Source organism: Pleurodeles waltl, chromosome 12 (assembly GCF_031143425.1).
Source record: "Pleurodeles waltl isolate 20211129_DDA chromosome 12, aPleWal1.hap1.20221129, whole genome shotgun sequence".
Lineage (NCBI taxonomy): Eukaryota > Metazoa > Chordata > Amphibia > Caudata > Salamandridae > Pleurodeles > Pleurodeles waltl.
Window position 1 is genome coordinate 4,817,838 of NC_090451.1, and position 13,279 is coordinate 4,831,116.

The following is a 13,279-nucleotide window of genomic DNA, read 5'->3' on the forward strand; positions in this document are numbered from 1 at the left end:
AAAAGTTGTTCTTTTAAACTCCAAAATTGACTCCCATGAATTTACCCTAATTTCTCAATTAAAAAAATAATTGCATTTAAAAACTCTTGGTTTATATAAACATAAATGTGGACCAAGCTCTCATAGATTACCTGGAAACCTGCTTCTAATGTGTACTTAGAAGCTTCGCATCATTTATAATGTACCCTTTGGGAAAAATGCAAGTGTTTTAGCTGCATTGAGCAACAAAAATAATGCTATGCCACAATTCTGTATTACATTAACAGGAAGTAGCAGCCTTACCTCACCCCACATTGCTAGTTATTATCTAAACAATGCGTTGGATACTTCAATTGATAGACAGTAGATGGCGCTGTCGTATAAGTCTATAGCCGCATATGATGCATCATTCTTTCCACTTGTGGAGTGGAAAATAAAATATTACGTTTTCCTTCAGCGGAAGATAATACAGAACTAATCATGAACTGTTAAATGAAAATATGGTGCTGGAAGTCAAAATGACTAGCAGAGGACGACTTCGAACCTTGGACCACAGAGTTACAGGCCTACTACTTTTCCACTGGGATCTCTACTGTTTCACACGGAAAAGAGTCCTTAATCCTTTTTATTTAGTGAAATTCTACAGCCCTGTCATTATTGATAAAATATGTGATTCAGCAGAAATATTTCTGCGGTAATGCACACATTATGCGATGCATTTATGTGAGACCAGAGAACCTATTTTTACCAAGAAGGGTTCAAACCAAACATTATGGATCTCTGTACATAAACACAGTGCGTGGTACTTCATGAGATGTATATATGTATTTTGCATTTTGGCCTTTTCCTTTCTGCAGATTTCTTAGAATGTCCCTCAGATTTATTTTCGCATATAATACTGGTGCGTTGAGTTAGTTCACGTGACTGACCACAAACACTCAAGCGACTAAACAATGACTGACCACAAACACGTATACAACGCTCTTCACCCTTAAGACTGGAGGAGTGAGACCATCTGGAGAGGACCCTTTGGGTGCAATAACATTTTCATTTGAGGCTCTGTTTCTCCCTGTCTTTTTACATTGCATGCCTCGCTCTGCATTACTCTCCTTCCTGACACATTCTGCTCAGCCCCCTCCAGGATCTTCGCATATACAGAGCAGATGGTTTTAACTTGTCACCTCTGAACATTTAAGACAAAAAATCAAGCGTTGGGATCCAGACCCAGAGGTACTCAGATACCCAGGGGGGTGGAAGTGAACAATTGTATATTGTATATTCAAAGGCACTTTTAACATGCTTATGATCTAAACCTACTTAAGCATTTAAGTGAACCAACATATCTGTTATCATATGTTGTTATGTTACCTTCTGTTGCTTTGTGTTGTGTGTGCTGTGTATGTGTGGTGTGGTGTTACAATATTATAACACACATCTGTCACCTAACAGATCTAGAATATCAAGGTACGTTCAGCTCATGGGGCATCGTCCTGCAAAAATTAGAACCGCCCGGACATACTAATCTTTTAATACCGCAACAAAAGAAGGGCAGATCAATTTTAAAAGGGGCCGTGGAAGTAGAAACCTCCCCAAGTAATCGGGAACATTTGACAATATTAGAACATTGGAATGCTGGGGGCTCCATTGAAAACAATGGAGTGCTGCAGGCTTTTACTGGCCGGTAAAAGCCCGCAGCGCCAACATTCCAATGTTTGCTTTGTTCACAGCAACAGCTGTGAACAAAGCCTCATGGAGCCAGAGGGGATATTAATCCCCTCTGGCTCCGTGAACATTTTTTTTTTTTTTTAATGGAACATTCTGCCCTGTGTGGCAGAATGTTCTAATAGCCTTAGAACCCGCCGTAGCGGGCTCTACCGGCTATTAAAGTCCCTCTCCCTTGTTAAATGCCCGAGCCGAGCGGGCCTTTAATAGCCGGTAGAGCCCGCTACGGCGGGATCTAAGGCTATAGTAAAGCATCATAGCATGCTTCATAACGGCACGCACCAACAGTTCTTCATCGGTATGCCCTCGACAGTCAAACAGGCTGGAAGGCAAATTTTAAACGACAACAATCATAACTGGTCCTGATGAAAACTCAGAAAAAATCTGTAAGGAAATGCCTCCTTGGCATGGTTACCCCCTGACTTTTTGCCTTTGCTGATGCCAAGTTATGATTTGAAAGTGTGCTGAGGCCTGCTAACCAGGCCCCAGCACCACTGTTCTTTCCCTAACCTGTACCTTTGTTTCCACAATTGGCACACCCTGGCATCCAGGTAAGTCCCTTGTAACTGGTACCCCTGGTACCAAGGGCCCTGATGCCAGGGAAGGTCTCTAAGGGCTGCAGCATGTCTTATGCCACCCTGGAGGCCCCTCACTCAGCACAGACACACTGCTTGCCAGCTTGTGTGTGCTGGTGGGGAGAAAATGACTCAGGGTGCCATGCCAACCTCACACTATCTATGGCATAGGTAAGTCACCCCTCTGGCAAGCCTTACAGCCCTAAGGCAGGGTGCACTATACCATAGGTGAGGGCATAGGTGCATGAGCACTATGCCCCTACAGTGTCTAAGCAAAACCTTGGACATTGTAAGTGCAGGGTAGCCATAAGAGTATATGGTCTGGGAGTCTGTCATACACGAACACCCCAGCACCATAATGGCTACACTGGAAACTGGGAAGTTTGGTATCAAACTTCTCAGCATAATAAATGCACACTGATGCCAGTGTACATTTTATTGTGAAATACACCCCAGAGGGCATCTTAGAGATGCCCCCTGAAAACATACCCGACTTCCAGTGTGGGCTGACTAGTTTTACCAGCCTGCCACACACCAGACATGTTGCTGGCCACATGGGGAGAGTGCCTTTGTCACTCTGTGGCTAGTAACAAAGCCTGTACTGGGTGGAGGTGCTTCTCACCTCCCCCTGCAGGAACTGTAACACCTGGCGGTGAGCCTCAAAGGCTCACCCCCTTTGTTACAGCACCCCAGGGCACTCCAGCTAGTGGAGTTGCCAGCCCCCTCCGGCCACGGCCCCACTTTTGGCAGCAAGGCCGGAGGAGATAATGAGAAAAACAAGGAGTCGTCACTGGCCAGTCAGGGCAGCCCCTAAGGTGTCCTGAGCTGAGGTGACTCTGACTTTTAGAAATCCTCCATCTTGCAGATGGAGGATTCCCCCAATAGGATTAGGGATGTGCCCCCCTCCCCTCAGGGAGGAGGCACAAAGAGGGTGTAGCCACCCTCAGGGCTAGTAGCCATTGGCTACTAACCCCCCAGACCTAAACACACCCCTAAATTGAGTATTTAGGGGCTCCCAGAACCTAGCAAGATAGATTCCTGCAACCTGAAGACGAAGAAGGACTGCTGGCCTGAAAGCCCTGCAGAGAAGACGGAGACACCAACTGCTTTGGCCCCAGCCCTACCGGCCTGTCTCCCCACTTCAAGAAAAACTGCAACAGCGACGCGTTCCACAGGGTCCAGCGACCTCTGGACCCTCAGAGGACTACCCTGCATCTAAAAGGACCAAGAACTCCCTAGGACAGCGGCTCTGCTCCAAAGAAGAAACATCTTTGCAATAAAGACAACACTTTTCTCGCCGGAAGCATGAGACTTTGCAGTCTGCACCCGAGACCCCCGGCTCGACCTGCGGAGAAACAACACTACAGGGAGGACTCCCCGGCGACTACGACCCTGTGAGTAGCCAGAGTTGACCCCCCTCAGCCCCCCCAGCGACGCCTGCAGAGGGAATCCAGAGGCTCCCCCTGACCGCAACTGCCTGCTTCTAAGAACCCGACGCCTGGTAAAGACACTGCACCCGCAGCCCCCAGGACCTGAAGGATCCGACCTCCAGTGCAGAAGCGTTCCCCAGGTGGCCCTCTCCCTTGCCCAGGTGGCGGCTACCCCGAGGAGCCCCCCCCTTGCCTGCCTGCATCGCTGAAGAGACCCCTTGGTCTCCCATTGAACTCCATTACAAACCGACGCCTGTTTGCACTCTGCACCCGGCCGCCCCCGTGCCGCTGAGGGTGCACTTTCTGTGCTGACTTGTGTGTCCCCCAGTGCCCTACAAAACCCCCCTGGACTGCCCTCCGAAGTCGCGGGTACTTACCTGCTGGCAGACTGGAACCGGGGCTTCCCCTTCTCCATTGAAGCCTATGCGTTTTGGGCACCACTTTGACCTCTGCACCTGACCGGCCCTGAGCTGCTGGTGTAGTAACTTTGGGGTTGCTCTGAACCCCCAACGGTGGGCTACCTTGGACCCAACTTTGAACCCTGCAGGTGGTTTACTAACCTGCAAAACTAACAAATACTTACCTCCCCCAGGATCTGTTGAAAATTGCAGTGTCTAGTTTAAAAAAAGCTTATTGCCATTTTTGTGAAAACTGTACATGCTATTTTTCTGATTCAAAGTTCTTAAGTTACCTAAGTGAAATACTTTAAATGAAAGGTATTACTTGTAAATCTTGAACCTGTGGTTCTTAAAATAAACTAAGAAAATATATTTTTCTATACAAAAACCTGTTGGCCTGGAATTGTCTTTGAGTGTGTGTTCCTCTTATATTGCCTGTGTGTGCACAACAAATGCTTAACACTACCCTCTGATAAGCCTACTTCTCGACCACACTACCACAAAATAGAGCATTAGAATTATCTCTTTTGCCACTATCTTACCTCTAAGGGGAACCCTTGGACTCTGTGCATGCTATTTCTTACTTTGAAATAGTACATACAGAGCCAACTTCCTACAATATCCCCATATGCTCCTGGAACACTTGTGCTCTAAAAAACCTGGTTACCAATAAGCTGGCACTGGGTTTCCTAAAGCAGTTTGAAATCTTCATGTTGCAGGAAACATGGTGCATGGAGCCAATACACATTTCTGGACATTCAGGGATAGACGTCTCTGCAAAACAACCTCAAAGTCACGGACACCCCAAGGGGGGCCTTACAACATACTGCTCCACGAAAATCAACTGGGTGATCAAACAGATCGACCTGGGCATTGACTGGCTGCTACCAACTATGTTGGAACACTGGGCTCCATTAGGCAACAACAGAACCCTACTACTGATCAATGTATATAATCATCCTAATAAAATGCAAAACAGAGAAAATATGGAAACGTTGATCAGCATTGTAAAAATGCTGCAGAAGCAAAATAAGGACGCAATCCTCATTCTGTCTGGCGATTTCAACCTTGATTTGAGAAAGTGCAGCACAAAACCTCTAAATGGAACATACACTAACTCAAAGCTTGAAACCCTGTGTTTGCGTTGCCTGATTCCTCTTCCTGAGGATGCTTCATCCGCACAAGTAACCTTCTTAAGTGGCACAAAAAAATCTAACATCGACTTTACATTTATCAATGAAACTGCACTGCCATTGGTTTTAGCATATAGGATCCAAGAACGCACTGAGAGCGATCACTTCCCACAACTCATTAAGATCCAGAATGAATGGAACCGGCTACCCTCTGCCAATATCATAATTTCAGCCCCAGTGACTTATGACACAAAAAAATTTAAATGGAAGGGGCCAGGCCTCGGTATAGTAATGGAAGAAGTGTACCGCAGTGCTGGCACAATTAATGAGCTTAAAGAAACACTAAGAATGCAGGAACAAGAAAATCATCCTCTAGGAGAACGAGTGACCGATAGGACGCACTTGTGTGATTCCTTAATGAATACATTTTCCATCAAAAAAAGTCTCCCAATTTAGGTCATAGAAACAAAAAACAAAGTTAAGAGCGGCAGAGCAGAAAAGCCATGGTTTAACAAAACACTGCATAATCAGAAAAATCAAGTCTCTAGAGAATTAAAAGAAGTCCTAAAGGACACACGCTGGGGAAGGAAATCTGACAACACAAGGCTCTCTGAGCTAAGAGCCAAATACAAGAAAAATTGCTGGATGGCAAAACGGAGCTATCATGAGGATTTGTGGACCAAGCTGCTCATGTCCAACAAACAGAAAAATAATGAAAAGTTCTGGGAACTGATAAATGTACTAAATCAGGGGAAAAAAATCGACATATGAACACCGGAATTGATGCGGCCACATGGGAAGCCCACATACAAACAATGTTCTCACGCCCAGTACACCATATGAAGGAGGAGGCCACTCAGTCAGCCAATGACCCAAGTAAGATAACTTTGGTTTCAGAGAGACAACGCAAACAGATTTACTTATAAACCAAAATGAACAAAAGTACACACTAAAGAGCATCGACATCGAAAAGGTGATAAGCCTTATAAAGAAATTAAAACTGGAAGGCTCAGCTGGCCGGAACGGAATGCCAAATGCCCTATTTAGAGGAGACCCTTCATTCTGGGCACAATATATGATGCTGCTTTTTGATGACCCCCAGGGCACCACGGGTCTACCAGACGCATGGAAAGGCAGTATCATCCATCCAATATATAAAGCATGCAACCCCGCTAGCCCTTCAAACTACAGGCTAATAGCATTGATAGATGTGGAAATAAAACTCTACTCAGCATGTTTACTGCAACTACTAGCAGAATGGATTCATGACAGACATCTAATTCCACAATGCCAGACACGTTTCAGAACAGGTATGGGAGCCTCCACTAACCTGGCAACCCTGGCTCTGTTGGGAAACAAAGCCAGGCTTAAGAAGAAAAGGCTATTCACATGTTTTATTGATCTAAAGGCAGGGTTTGATTTCGTACCAAGAACCCACCTATGGGACAAACTGAAAGGTTGGGGCTTACCCTGTAGCCTTCTCAATGCAATGATGGACTTGTACATAGGCACTTGGGCGCAAGTAAAAATCGAAGAAGGTGGCTACCTCACCAACAGAATATTGATGGCAAAAGGACTAAAACAAGAATGTATTAGCTCCTACGCTGTTCAACTTATATCTTGCCGACCTAGCTGAGGCTCTAGCATCGGTAAACAGCCATCCGCCAATATTGCCCAAGAAAGGAATAGCATGGCTACAGTATGCAGACGACAGTCATACTCAGCCAAACACAAGTCGGCCTACAGCATAGCATCAACGCATTTCATACATACATAACAATGCAAGGTCTGGAATTGAATTTGAGTAAAACTAAGGTTGTCCGCCTAGTAGACATAAAGTACAAATCTTCTTCATGGTTCATAAAGGGAACCCGGGTGGAGGCTGCCCCCACATACAAATATTTGGGATTCACCATGGACCGCCTCTTGACCTTCAAGCCACAGCTTGCTGTTGCTCAAGCTAAAGCCCTTTCATTGACCTATGGCTTCAAAATACTAAAACAAAAACTGAGCTGCCCGTCATATTCACACCTCCTTTCAGTCACGGCAGCACGACTAATGCCGACTGTCACTTATGGCGCCGAAATCATGCTGGGGAAGGAGGCAGTTTTTTTCAATCAAGTCCAGACAAAGGCCTACAAAATGGTTTTTCGGATACCCCGACCAGCATCTCCAGTCCAGGTCTGCCTAGAATTGGGTCTGAAAAACTACGAATTTCAGAGTAAATGTGCTTTCACCAAATTATGCTGGAGGATGCGTACAGCAGAGATTGGTACCTTAAATAACCTATGTTGGATGGAAATCGAGGAGCAACAGGGTCACAACAATAAAGGCACCTGTGGTCAGCATTTAAACAACTGTTTTAAAGTGCTAGGTCTGCCAGAAGCCTGGGAGCAGAACCTGGGCAAAAAGGAGATTTACCGGAAGGCAAATGCTGTCACTAAGATAAAATCTTTAAATTCTGACAAACAAAAATTGGGAAGAAGAAGACAGCACGCCAGGATTGTAACAACATCTTACAAAACCTTACGGGTACAGGAATATTTAGCAGCATCCTTCAACCAGTTGCTGGAACACTAGTTCATGCTCTTTCGATTTGGGTTGATGGAAACGAAAGATATGGTCCCTTCATGGAGACAACAAGATCCGACACATTCCTGTCGACTGTGTGGATACAGACAGGAGTCCTTAGAACACATTTTCTGTGTGTGCCCGGCGTTGCTAGGTTACAGGATATTGTATCTGAAAAATATTTTTAGGATATTGAACATGCAGGCCAGCCGTCATCAGATGGCTCAGCGGACTCTCAATTCTCTTTTCTTGTCGGGGGACCAAATTTATGGTACAGGCCCAGAAAGAACTAGAGAATAAAGTCTAAGCCGAGTGCGCACGGGTTATCATTTTATGTTAGTAAAGCACCCAACAGGTTAGCTGCAGCCAGAAAACATTCTCAGGTATAACTTAGTGTTCGTCATTTTTAGTATTCCCTGAGCCCTACTCATCTACAATCACAGTTTTGCACGGGAGTAAGAAAGTCCTAAATTTAAGACCAAGAGTAAGGTTGGAATCAGTAGAGAACATTTTAGTCATGCACAAATTGATCATTATGATAAGTTTTAGTTTAAACAAGCATTTTATGTTTTTATGAGTCTCTATTTAATACAGTGAGTATGCTAAGTATTTCTACAAATATGTATGTTTGAATTGCAATGGTTTTAACTAACTGTGCCAATAAATTTAAACTTGAAACTATAACACACATCTGTCACCTTCTTGGCCTCTCATTCTTCTTGACAAAGAGCAGAGTGTTGCTGCAAGTTTTTTGGAAGCGACAAACACATTCAGTGTGCGCCCGGCTGAGGCTGTCGATCGTTTCACTGGTTCTTCTAATTGTGAGGTTGTGTGCTGGTGTTTAGGGATTGGACCGGTGTATTTCAGGTATTGAAATTGTGAACACTTTAGAATATGCGCCACCGGGTGAGTGAGTCCACCTCTGGATGCAGGGTTACCACATGGTGCTCTGTTAGTCAGTAGGACAGGGGGGGAGGTGTGTGGTGCAGTGTAGGTGCAGGTCCTCAGTCTGAGACTCTTCACAGGTTTGATGCCTTTGTGGACACCCACAATCCGGCTGATGTGCTTAAGACGATTCCTGCTGTACTATGTGGGGCTTGTTTGTCTCAGGAAGTGTAAGCCACTGTGAGGAAGAGTAGATCACTGATTCATGGGAGGCAGGAGGGGGTTGTAGAAGGTCTAAACACAGTTGTGTGCCTCTGCATCTGTACATGTGTTTTCACTAGGTTTTAAGGGGCAGCGACCATTGGAGGGTGTTGTCAGTTACTACAGATATCAGTGCACCCACAGGGGTGGGCTGGTCAGGGCTTGCTTCAGGTGAGGTTGTGTCAATGAGCTGGGGTTGCTTCGCATGAGGTTGTGTTAGTGAGTTGGGGTTCCTTTGCATGAGGTTGTGTTAGTGAGTTGGGGTTGCTTCGCATGAGGTTGTGTTAGTGAGTTGGGGTTGCTTTGCGTGAAGTTGTGTTAGTGAGTTGGGCTTGCTTCTCGTGAGGTTGTGTCAGTGAGTTTGGCTTCCTTCAGGTGAGGTTGTGTCAGAGAGTTGAGCTTCGGGTGAGGTTGTGTCAGTGAGTTGGGCTTCGGTGAGGTTGTGTTAGTGAGTTGGGGTTGCTTCGCTTGAAGTTGTGTCAGTGAGTTGGGCTTGCTTCAGGTAAGGTTGTGTCAGTAAGTTGGGCTTCGGGTGAGGTGTGTTAGTGAGTTGGGGTTGCTTTGCGTGAGGTTGTGTCAGTGAGTTGGGCTTCGGGTGAGGTTGTGTCAGTGAGTTGGGCTTCAGGTGAGGTTTTGTCAGTGGGTTAACCTTGCTTCAGATGAGGTTGTGTCAGTGAGCTGGGCGCTGTGGGCGGGGGGGGTTCGGTTGGATACCATGGTGAATCATGGCATGCGGAGCTTGCAGGGTTCAGCAATTGTCGTTTGACTACCTTGCTTCGATGCATTGATGCGGCGTTTCGTTTTTGTTGCTGTGATTGGTCCCCTTATTGATTTCTTTTTAAGAATAACATTTACACGTTTCCAGACATGAAGAGAAACACTCTGTCTCTCCCGTTCCCCACTTTAATGTGTTTTCTCAGAAACTGACCCGTTCGTGATGGTGAAACCGGAAGGACTGAAGCTCAGCAGCGCCTTTCCCTGTAGTCCATCTCTCCTTCCTGCCCCAGGCTGCAGTAGTACCATTCGTGTGCTCTTGGGCATGTAAGGCCCGTGTGGTCTTTTGTAAACTAACGTCAGGAGCAGGGCCCCCACCAGTGGGATACGGCATCCGGACCCGTATCAGAATGTGTGAGGTTTTCCACCCCTAGAACATGCCACACTCTGTGGTACCAACCCTCCAGGGTGGCACCAGCATAGCTGCCAAGTTTCCCAGGTCCATTCTTTATGTGTTGCTTCAATCCGAGTTTTTTTTACTTTGAATTCTGGACTTGTAGTCCTGTTTTATAATGGAATAAATAAAACTAAAACTCCCAGAATTCAAACTAAAAACTTGGACTGGAGCAGCACATCACGCACTGACCCGGGAAAACCTGGAATGGATGCCCCGGTCAGCAGCCAGCTAGTAGGGTCTGACCGGCCAGTGATAAGAGCGCATTTATCACCCTCCGCAAGTTTCCCCGCGTGTTTATTCAGCATTCAGACAAGATATGGGGGGGTCTCTGGGATGATGTTCCATCACCCCAGGAACCCCTGGCCAGACGGGGTGTATTAAAGGATGCCCCATAGAAGGAGGTGGTTCTCCCCCGCCTGTAGCCCCCCAGCACAGGTCCCATCTTGTTCTTTCCAGCGCGTGAAGTCGATGTGCGGACCCCCTTCACCTCGGATGGATTCTTGGTACATTCTACCTCCGAGAGGCCCGTGGGATCCCTTTAATGCAGCGGTGAGTCTGGTGGACTATTCGGCTTCTGTAAACTGAAGGTTCAACCCTCTCCCGGCAGCTCTGAAAGCTTCTCTTCTGTGCCGGGCTTCTTTCTAGTGACAATGTAGAGATTCTTGAAATAAGGGTGAGGTTGGGTGGCGGGTGGGGAAATGGGGAGGGGGCACCATCGCTTTCCTTAAAACAGATTGTCTGGAGCTGGATAACCCTTGATTGACACCACGGATCTCCCCCTGCAGGTTGGTTTACCGCCCCTCGACAGGTCGAATTCACTGTTCTAGGCCACAGGGCGTGCAGCAGGTAGAGTGGCACCGAGGACCAGTGGTTTCTGGGGCTCATGTCCATTCTGACCCTGGCGCCCATAATACTAAGGCTAACCTACTGCTAGGACCGGAGGGAAGTCAGCATACGATTAAATTGCGGAGTTTGGGTGATGCTGCTGGTTTCTGTCTGAGTAGAATTGATGGCTTCAGTTATTGGTGCTCAGTCCCGCGGAGGGGCTGTTAAAACTGGACTATCTGGGGGCTCTTAGACGGGTGAGTGGAGTGAAAAGTCTGTGCGGGAATGCTCGCCTTAGCTGCAGAATAACTCTTCTGTGAAGATATCGGCGGGCTTGTGTTATTTCTCAGAGGGAAAGCAGCTCCTACAATAGTAGCAAGCGTTGGTGGTATAGTGGTGAGCATAGCTGCCTTCCAAGCAGTTGACCCGGGTTCGATTCCCGGCCAACGCAGTATATATTTTTGTGCAATAATATAATTTCATTATTACTGTGTGAGTTTCACTTTGATAGTAAATCATTTAGTCTGTCTCACGACTGACATTGACTCACAAGGATACAGAACTAAGGAAACCACGAGGAATGATATCACGGAGAGGCCGGAGCGACTCGGACGCATTTCCACCCACAGGTTTATGTTCTGGATCTCCTCCTGCAGGGCTGCACCGGCAGCTGACACACCGGGTGAACGTATGTGCAGCCACTTCTGAAAAGAATCGTGAATTACTCCAGTACTTCGAGATCTGGCTCCATAGCAAGAACTAGTACGTGTTTGCAGCTGCACATCCTGTACATGATGACGTGGGAACTGTAAGTCAGTGCCTCAGTTCTGTTTTGCTGTTCGGTAGGACAGTGAATCCCTGAGTCCTTTCAGCGCTAGTAGCATCTCCAGACCCTCAACCCACTGGGGATTTTCCGGGGTCTGCTGCGGCCAATCCTGCACTTTCTACTTGTTAAGAAATCATTCACAAAACGGGAGATTAACCCTTTCTGAAAGAGGCGCTGGTTTATTGCCCCGAATGTTAGACCAAGGTCGGTTCTTTGCAGTAGTCCGGACAGTTGGCTCAGCTGGTAAAAACTACAACTGTGTGAAACAGAAAAACATTGTTTCACAGAAATGTGTTATAATGCTGTGAGGTTTAGTGGATTTATTGTGCTTAAACGACTGTGAGATTAGCGAGGGGAGTAGTTTGCTGTCTCTCATTTGTAAAAAAAAAAAAAAAAAAATGTGAGAAATTAATTTCTCACTGATGAAATTCATGAAGTTCTGTGAGTATTGCATGGTGTGAAATTCGCAGATCTTGCTGGTGTAATAAAACTTCGCTCAGGCTTGGTGAGAAAATGCTGTTAACAAAAATATACATTTAATTGTTCGACTTACCTTGAAAGCTTATGTCAGGTGACCCTCAATGACTAAAGACTTTAGGGGTGACAGTGCAAACCTTGTGGCTGGTATCACCGGTGCCATTGAAACATAACAGTGCTGCAAAGTTACTGATAGCTAAAACCCTGTCCTTTCAGTCTTCGTTGTCAGAGGGCAGCAAAGCTGAACGGATTAATCTTCTTATTTAAGGTGAAATTGCTTTAGAAACTCAGAGAATCTGACACATGAATAACACAAAAGACCGGTTGTCAAATCAGAGCTCTGGCCGCTTTCTTTAGTAGAGGTGGTTGGATTATTAAATATGAAACTTCTATAGTTCACTACATTTCTACCGAATGCGAGGACAATCTGACTGTCTCAGGAAGTTGCCCCTCAGTTGTATAAGGGGATACCTTCCATCAAACTTTTTGACAGGTGCCCGCCCCGTGATCACGTAGGCAATGACGTGGGTACCCTGCCCCGTGATGACGTAAGTAATGACGTAGGTGAGTCACGTGGGTTGTGACATGATGTGATGCTGTGTTAGTCACGTGCCCTGATGCTGTCCCTTGTGTGTAGGTCTATGGACTGTGTGAAATGGCGGCTGTGCAGGTGTGCGGCATGCTTCATGGCCTAAGAGGACAAGTGTGGACATGTCAGACATTCAGGACCGAGTGGCTGCCTGGGGGGCCACCTCGCAGGGCAGAGCATTGGGGTTGTAATGACAAACCTCCACCCTACCAACTAATCCAAAAAGAGGGGCTGGGCAAATGCTGCAAAGGTCATGACATATGGTTACTGTTACGTGTAACCCCTCAACGTATCAGAGCCGTCAAGGTGAGCATGTGACCGCTATGTTGTAGAGGCGTACGCCCTTTTTGAACCATTGAATACATATAAGGAGCCGGCCAGAGCAGCACGCCAAACCGAGAACCATTTCTGAAATAGGTTGTCAAGGCATTATGAAG

At 46.4% G+C, this 13,279-nt stretch overlaps 1 non-coding gene across 1 annotated transcript; it reads left to right on the forward strand.

The window, feature by feature from the left end:
- Positions 1–11,329: 11,329 nt before the first annotated feature.
- Positions 11,330–11,401, forward strand: TRNAG-UCC (transfer RNA glycine (anticodon UCC)). Its single transcript has one exon. It is a non-coding gene; the product is annotated as a tRNA-Gly (tRNA).
- Positions 11,402–13,279: the final 1,878 nt, after the last annotated feature.